This window comes from Rattus norvegicus, chromosome 1 (assembly GCF_036323735.1).
Source record: "Rattus norvegicus strain BN/NHsdMcwi chromosome 1, GRCr8, whole genome shotgun sequence".
NCBI classification, from domain to species: domain Eukaryota; kingdom Metazoa; phylum Chordata; class Mammalia; order Rodentia; family Muridae; genus Rattus; species Rattus norvegicus.
Genome location: NC_086019.1, coordinates 77380966 through 77390663, shown reverse-complemented (window position 1 = coordinate 77390663; position 9698 = coordinate 77380966). Strand labels below are relative to the sequence as shown.

The window sequence follows — 9698 nt, the reverse complement described above, 5'->3', positions numbered from 1 at the left end:
CTTAAAATTAAAATTCATGTATTTGTTGAAAAGGAAAACCAGGGTCTTGAAGTTGGCTTTGCAGTTCATAGCACTTGTTGCTTTTGCATAGATCTGAGTTTGTTACCTAATACCCATGTCAGTTAGGTCACAATTCAGGGAAATTGTACCAATTTCAGGGGAATCTGATACCCTCTTCTGTCCTCCAGGGACAGCTATGTATAAACACACACACACACACACACACACACACACACACACCTCACATACATATATACAAACACCACATACACATCACATACATATACATATACTACACACATACACACACATACACACTAGACACACACATACACACACAAACACTCATATCACACACATTATGCACATATAGATACACACACCACACTACATATATATATATATATATATATATATATATATATATACCACACACACAACCCACACACATACATATACCACATACACATGCACACCCCACCCCAACTACCAGACACATACACACACATACCCAGATACAACACACACACGCACGCACGCACGCCACATTTCATGTATTTCACATACACATACACCACACAGAACACAAATACCCACTCACACACACACTCACTGTGGACACACACACACAAGCATACACAAACAGACACAACCCACCTTTTTAAAGAGTTGGTTGCTGGCATGTAGACTTCACAAAGAAATGTGGAAAGGGGGTTCTTTTCCTTGAGTCTTGATCCCTTTATAAAGTAACACAAAGTATGAAACTTGGTGACTGCAGTGCTGGAGTGATGGATCAGAGGTTCAAATTACTTGCTATCTTTCAAAGGACCTAGGTTCAATTCTCAGCACCCACATGATAGCTCCAAGACAACTCTAACTCAACATGAAAAGATTCATTGCCTTTTTTGGCCTCAGTGAGCACTGCATGAACATGCTGAGTATATATGTATACATGTACGTATGTATACACACACACACACACACACACACACACACACACACACACACACATTGTCTTAGTCAGGGTTTATATTCCTGCACATACATCATGACCAAGAAGCAAGTTGGGGAGTAAAGCTTACACTTCCATGCTGCTGTTCATCATCAAAGGACGCCAGGACTGGAACTCAAGCAGGTCAGGAAGCAGAAAGTAGGAAGTAGGCCATGGAGGGATGTTACTTACTGGCTTGCTCCCCCTGGCTTGCTCAGCTTGCTCTCTTATAGAACCCAAGACCACCAGCCCAGGGACAGCACCACCCACAATGGGCTGGATCCTCCCACCTTGACCACTAGTTGAGAAAACGCCTTACAGCTGGGTCTCATGAAGGCATTTCCACAACTGAGGCTCCTTTTCTATGATAACTCCAGCTTGTGTTACGTTGACACACAAAACTAGCCAGCACACACACACACACACACACACACACACACACACAAACTTGTAATATATGTACACATGTATGTATTCACATAATGTATATGTACTATTGCATAGATATACATATATATATATATATATATATATATATATATATGATGCTGTAAACAAATACTAGGTTACACACTAAGAAACTATTCAGCACTATCAGAAATCAAGCACCTGTGAATTGCCAATGCTTGTATCAATTCTCTGCAGATAACTTCTTTTCCACCCCCAGCACATCAGAGGCAGTATGCAAAAGGTGTGTAGATTTCTTCACAAGCATTTGAGTCAAGAATAACTAGATCGTGCTGTACAAAACTGTTTCTTTTCACTCATGAAAGAGAATAAAATATCCAGCAGTATAACAAGGAGAAATCCAGGAGATAACTCTGTCTCCGATATATTATTACTGAGAAAGGGTGTGAGGAGATAGTGTGCTGAAGTTGTATTGTAGAAATAGGAAGCTTTTCAATATTTGTATAAAGCATGAGACATGGAAACCAATGTGCTTTGGAAGTTAGCACTACACCCCTACAAATTTTTTCAGAAGAGTCACTGCCCACAAATCCATTACGGAGAAGCCTTACAGAACCATGGTTAAACAGAGAAGGACTGCGAGATGCCTGTGCCATGCTGGCTCTGGCTGTGTAACATATAAGTCACGATTATACACTTAGACCATTCAGGTCTCCGTGATATTATACAAGTCTGTAAGAAACTAGAGACATGGTCACCATAACAAGACTTTCCAGTTCGGAGGAGTTTTGTGGGATTACAATTGACATGTATGGTTTCATGCATGAGTAATAGAATCTATCTATATATGGATTGGATGGATTTCAGTAGCTTTATGCTGAGTGACAAAAGTTGACACAATAGATCTGTACACAATGTATTTATGTAAAATTCAGAAAACAAAAACTAACTGATGTGTAAACTGATGTGGAGGGGAAAGGGTGCTAGGAGTCAATGGTTCATATATGACCCAAAAAGTAGGATTGTGAGGTGTTTGGAAGTGGACTATATGTATTTCAGTGGAAATGGATTACAAAACTCCCCAAGGAGAAAAGCGATATAGAATACATCTATTTTCCTAATGGATATTTTTCTAATCATAGCATTGTGTAATAGTTCCATTATTGTAACACAACCTTAGTTGGAAAAGTAGTTGGAAGACACAAGAAAACTCTCAGCGCCGATTTGTGATGTGCTGTTCTATCACATGGTTGCCATTTTTCCACATTGAGTTGCAGAGGAGGACTGAGGTGCAGATATGAGAAGAAACTTCCTTAGTTTTTCATTGAAAGTTTCAAGACCAAGGTTTCCTATCCAGCTTTTTTGATACTCACAGCCACTAACTCTATATTATCACTGGTCCCATTCTTTCTGTGCTCAAGGTAGTTTTGATAGTAGGTATGAAGCAGACAATTGAATGAGGACTATTTTGGTCTTGAGAGAAAATTCCAACTGGTTTGATGAGGTGACAGGCTTGCCTGTGAAAGTGCAATATTTGCTCATTTTCTGGCTGCATTTCCATCAGTGTGTGACAGGCATTTCTGATGACTGGAAGAATCTCTTCACTGTGGCCCAAAGTGAAGTCTTTGACAAAGTCTATAAGGAGAAAACATTGAGTCTGGATCTTGCTCATCTCTCCTGGTTGGAAGACTGTTGACTGACACTCCCCCAACCTCATATAAACTTTGTGTAGTTCTGGCTGTCCTAGAACTTGCTCTGTAGAACAAACTGGCCTTGAACTCAAGAGCTACACCTGCCTGTGCTCCCCGAGTGCTGATGTTAAATGTGTGTACTACCACTGCCTGGCTGTAAGACGGTAAATCTTTCAGACACTCTGAGTGTTAGTTATTTGTGCTTAAAAGTAAAACCTATCTGTATGTTTTTCTCATCTAGACACAAGTTTGAGTTATCTGGAACCAGGAGAACTCAATGGAAAAAAAATGCTTCCATCAAATTGGCCTATAGATCAGTCTGTGGTAGCATTTTCTTCATTAGTAATACGGGTTGTGAGAGGCTCAGACTACTCAGGTTGGTGCCACACTTAGGGATGTGGATTTGCATTTTAAAAAAGTGATCTAAAGTGGCTATTAGCCCAAATGCTTGAATTACCCTAGACGCCTAGAACAAATGAAACTCAAGACGGATGATCAAAATGTGAACGCTTCACTCCTTCTTTAAAAGGGGAACAAGAATACCCTTGGCAGGGAAGAGAGAGGCAAAGACTAAAACAGAGACAGAAGGAACACCCATTCAGAGCCTGCCCCACATGTGGCCCATACATATACAGCCACCCAATTAGACAAGATGGATGAAGCAAAGAAGTGCAGACCGACAGGAGCCGGATGTAGATCGCTCCTGAGAGACACAGCCAGAATACAGCAAATACAGAGGCGAATGCCAGCAGCAAACCACTGAACTGAGAATAGGTCCCCCGTTGAAGGAATCAGAGAAAGAACTGGAAGAGCTTGAAGGGGCTCGAGACCCCAAAAGTACAACAATGCCAAGCAACCAGAGCTTCCACGGACTAAGCCACTACCTAAAGACTATACATGGACTGACCCTGGACTCTGACCTCATAAGTAGCAATGAATATCCTAGTGAGAGCACCAGTGGAAGGGGAAGCCCTGGGTCCTGCTAAGACTGAACCCCCAGTGAACTAGACTGTTGGGGGGAGGGCGGCAATGGGGGGAGGGTGGGGAGGGGAACACCCATAAGAAAGGGGAGGGGGAGGGGGATGTTTGCCCGGAAACCGGGAAAGGGAATAACACTCGAAATGTATATAAGAAATACTCGTTAATAATAATAATAATAATAATAATAATAATAATAATAATAAAGAAAAAGTGATCTAGCCAGTAAGCATCATTCTTCCATAATCCCTACTTCAGTTCCTGCCTCAGTTTTTCCCTGATGGACCTGTAAGCTAAATAAAATCTTTCCCTCACCATGTTGCTTTTGGTCAGTGTTTTACTACAGCAATGGAATGAAGATTAAAATGCTATTGTTTTGGTTCTCATTACAAAATCAGAGCATAATGATTATTTTGCTCTGGGGACAGGCAGACATATCTGCACTTAGTTTGTAAAATTGAATTATAAGACATGTATTAATAATAAATCATCATTAAAAGTAAGTTAGATTTGCTGAAAATGTATTCACACTGTGAATTCTGCTCCACTGGTTTAAAAAAATGATAGACTTTGTCAAGTGTTGATGTTCAGTTTTTTCATATAGATGAAGTAAATGTATTACAAATGTAGAGTTTTCTGTCTAAAAATTCTGTACTGCTTTTTTTGTACATTCTTGATTCTCATTTTGCATGTCCTACCAAGCAATTTTTAATTACTAAAATTAGTTATTTGTCATACAATTCTTGAATTGTTACATCAATGATATCATGATTAAAAATATATCAAAGGAAAGCACAAAAAATTAATTAATAGGAGCTGGGCGGTGCTGAGGAGGAGGAGGAGACGGAGGAGGTGGTGGCGGTGAAAACGCGGACCCGCCGGGCCGCCAGGGCCGCCGCCGCCGCTGCCACGGCCAAGAAGCCCTTGTTCCCCCTGCAGGGAGGAGAGTCTGGTGCCAACAAGATGGCAGACAGGGAGCTGAACGTGGACAGCCTCATCACCGGCCTGCTAGAGGTACAAGGATGTTGTCTGGGAAAAATTGTGCAGATGACTGAAGCAGAAGTCCGAGGGCTGTGTATCAAGTCTCGTGAAACCTTTCTTAGCCAGCCTATTATTTTGGAATTGGGAGCACCACTGGAGATTTGTGGAGATATTCATGGACAGTATACAGACTTACTGAGATTATTTGAATATGGAGCTTTTCCACCAGAAGCCAACTATCTTTTCTTTGGAGATTACATGGACAGAGGAAAGCAGTCTTTGGAAACCATCTGTTTGCTATTGGCTTACAAAATCAAATACCCGGAGAACTTCTTTCTTCTACGAGGAAACCATGAGTGTGCTAGCATCAACTGCATTTATTGAATATATGATGAGTGCAACGAAGGTTTAATATTAAATTGTGGGAGACATTCACTGATTGTTTTAACTGTCTGCCTATAGCTGACAGATGAGAAAATCTTCTGTTGTCATGAAGGACTGTCACCAGACCTACAGTCTATGGAACAGATTCAGAGAATTATGAGACACACTGACGTACCTGATACAGGTTTGCTTTGTGATTTACTGTGGTCCGACCCAGATAAGGATGTACAAGGCTGGAGAGAAAATGATCGTGGTGTTTCTTTTACTTTTGGAGCTGATGTAGTCAGTAAATTTCTGAATCGTCATGATTTAGACTTAATTTGTCGAGCCCATCAGGTGGTAGAAGACAAATATGAATTTTTTGCTGAATGACAATTGGTAACTTTATTTTCTGCCCCAAATTACTGTGGCGAGTTTGACAATGCTGTTGGTATGATGAGTGTGGATGAAACCATCTGAAAAGAAAGCTAAGTACCAGTATGGTGGGCTGAATGAATTCTGGACGTCCTGTCACTCTGCCTCGAACAGCTAATCCACGGAAGAAAAGGTGAAGACAGGAATTCCAGAAAGAGAAACCATCAAATTTGTTAAGGACATACCTCATAATATATGTGTGCACTGTAAACCCATCCAGCCATTCGACACCCTTTATGATGTCACACCTTTAACTTAAGGAGACCGGTAAAGGATTTTAAATTTTTTTCTAATAGAAAGATGTGCTACACTGTATTGTAATAAGTATACTCTGTTGTAATATTCAGCAAAGTTAAATCCAAATTCAAAAGTATCCATTAAAGTTCTATCTTCTCACATCACAGTTTTTAAAGTTGAAAAGCATCCCAATTAAACTAGTTGTGTTAGGTACCCAGATAAAAGCATGAAGATCCATCTGTGTAATGTGGTTTTAGTGTTGCTTGGTTGTTTCATTATTTTGGGCTTGTTTTTTTGTTTGTTTTTGCTAAAAGAATGGCATCTATTTTTCCTGTTTTTCCCTAACCATTTTAAAAAGTGAAAATGGGAAGAGCTTTAAAGAATTCACTAACTATTATTTTCCTTCACTATCTACTTAAGTAACTGTTGGATCTTACTAAGAAAACTTACGACTCATAATAAAAAGGAACTTTAGAGGCTGATAGGTTTTAAAAATATACAAACTATTTGATCCAATGATTTTAATCAAACAGTTTGACTGGGCAAACTTTGCAGCTGATAATGAGTATTTCGCTTTTTACAAATTGACACTGATTTGGATTTGTGCACTCTAACCTTTAATTTACTGATGCTCTATTGTGCAGTAGCATTTTATTTAAGAAAAGATTATTTCATTAGATGCTGAGAAAGCATTTGAGAAAATTCAACACCATTTCATGATAAAAGTTTTGGAAACTAGTAGCTAACATCAAACTAAATGAAGAGAAACTTGAATCAATCCCACTAAAATCAGGGAATAGACAAGGCTGCCCACTCTCTCCTTACTTATTCAATATAGTACTCAAAATCCTAGCCAGAGCAACAGACAACAAAAGGAGGTCAAAGGGATACAAATTGGAAGAAATCAAAATATCACTATTTGCAGATGATATGATAGTATACTTAAGTGACTCGAAAAGTTCCACCAGAGAACTACTAAGCCTGATAAATAACTTTAGCAAAGTGGCTGGATATAAAATTAACTCAAACAAATCAGTAGCCTTCCTCTATTCAAAGGATGAACAATTGAGAAAGAAATAAGATAAAGTCCACCCCTCACAATAGACACAAATAACATAAAATTCCTCATTGTGATCCCAACCAAGCAAGTGAAAGATCTGTATGACAAGAACTTCAAGCCTCTGAAGAAAAAAAATTAAGAAGATCTCAGAAGATGTAAAGACCTCCCATGCTCATGGATTGGCAAGATTAATATAAAAAAGATGGCCTTCTTACCAAAAGCAATCTACAGATTCAATGCAATTCACATCAAATTTCCAACTCAATTCTTCATAGAATTAGAAAGAGCAATCTGCGAATTGATTTGGAATACCAAAAAGTCCATGATAGTGAAAACTATCCTCAACAATAAAAGAACTTATGGGGCAATCACCATCCCTTACCTCGAGATATACTACAGAGAAATCATGATTTTTAAAAAACCTGCCTGGCAGGTAGATCAATGGAATAGACCTTTGGTCACTTGATCTTTGACAAAGGAGCTAAAACCATCCAGTAGGGAAAAAAATAACCTTTTCAACATATGGTGCTGGTTCAACTGGAGGTTGTCATTTACAAGAAGGCAAATTGATCCATATGTACTGCCCTGTACAAAGTTCAAGTCCATGTGGATCAAGGACCTCCACATAAAACTGGATAGACTTAAACTAAAAGAAAAGTGAGGAAGAACCTTGAACACAGGGCACTGGGGAAAATTCCCTGAACAGAGCACCAATGTCTTGTGCTCTAAGATAAAGAATCAACAAATGGGACCTCATAAAATTCCAAAGCCTCTGCACTGTTAGGACAAAATAACAAGCATCAGATTGGGAAAAATATCTTTTTCAAGCCTACATCCAATAGAGGGCTAATATCTAATATATACAAAGAACTCAAGAAGTTAGACTCCAGAGAATCAAATAACCCTATTAAAAATGGGGTAGAGACATACAGCCAAAAACTAAGCAGCACCTGGAGAAGCCTGTAGAAGAAGAAGATCAAGGACTATCAGAGCCAGCAGGTTGTAGAAAAATTGAAATATAGCCCATAGAAGTAACTGAATAGATCCCATAAGGGCTCAGAGAGAATGAAGCTACAATCATAGACCCTGTATAGGTCCATGTAGGAGCTAATCCTCTTTGCTACATAATGGTTGTGTAGCTGAATATTTTTGGAATCCTAACATTTCATTGTAAGGGGTGTCTCTGACTCTTGCATGAAATTGGTACCCATTTCCTCCTACTGGGTGGCCTCATCCAGCTTGATATGAGGGTTTGTGACTAGCCTTATAGTAACTTCTTATGCCATGATTTATTGATATTCCTGAGAAGCCTGCTCTTTTTGTTTTTAAGTGAAACAGGTATCAGTAATTCTGGGGGAGAGGAAAGTTTGTGGGCTGGGAGGAGTGGCAGGAGCGGAAACTGTGTTTGGTTTATAATGTATGTGAGAAGAAGTTTTTAGAAGAAATAAAGAACATATGGCTTTTCTCTGGCCCCTTTTCCTAAAAAAAATGGGGTACAGAGCTAAGCAAAGAATTCTCAGCTGAGGAATATTGAATGGTTGAGAAATACCTAAAGAAATGTTCAACATTCATAATCGTCAGGGCAATGTAAATCAAAACAATCCTGAGATTCCACCTCACACTCATCAGAATGGCTAAGATCAAAAAGTCAGGCAACAGCAGATGCTGGCGAGGATGTGGAGAAAGAGGAACACTCCTCCATTGTTTTGGATTGCAAGCAGCTACAACCACTCTGGAAATCAGTCTGGAGGTTCCGCAGAAAATGGACATAGTGCTATCTCAGGGCCCATCTATATCACTCCTGGGCATATACCCAGAAGATGCTCTAACATATAACAAAGACACATGCTCCACTATGTTCATAGTAGCATTATTTATAATAGCCGCAAGCTGGAAAGAACCCAGATGCCCTTCAACAGAGGAATGGATAAAAAAATGTGGTACATTTACACATTGGAATACTACTCAACTGTGAAAAACAATTACTTCATGAAAGTCTTAGGCAAATGGAACTAGATAATATCATCCTGAGTGAGGTAACCCAGTCACAAAAGATGGTATGCACTCACTGATAAGTGGGTATTAGCCCAAAAACTTGATACAACTAAGAAAAATTCACAGAAAAAATTCATATGAAGCTGAAGAAGAAGGAAGACCAAAATGTGGATGCTTCATTTTTTCTAAGAAGGGAGAACAAAATACTCTCAGGAGGAAATACAGGGTTAAAGTGTGGAGCAGGAACTAAAGAAAAGGTCATCCAGAGACTGCCTACCTGGGGATCCATCCCATATGCCATCACCAAACACAGGTACTATTGCTGATGTCAAGAAGTGCTTGCTGACAGGAGCGAGATATGGGTATCCCCTGAGAGGTTGTGCCAGAGCCCTACGGATACAGATAAGAATGCTTGTAGCTAACCATTGGACTGAACAAGGGAGCCCTAATGGAGGAGTTAGAGAAAAGATGGAAGGAACCAAAGGGGTTTGCAACACCATAGGAAGAACAACAATGCCAACCAAGCAGACCCCACCAGAGCTCCCAGGGACTAAACCAC

General features: G+C 39.6%; 1 pseudogene; it reads left to right on the top strand.

Annotated features, from left to right (window-relative positions):
- Nucleotides 1-5031: 5031 nt before the first annotated feature.
- On the top strand, nucleotides 5032-5984 carry Ppp1cb-ps2 (protein phosphatase 1 catalytic subunit beta, pseudogene 2; annotated as a pseudogene).
- Nucleotides 5985-9698: the final 3714 nt, after the last annotated feature.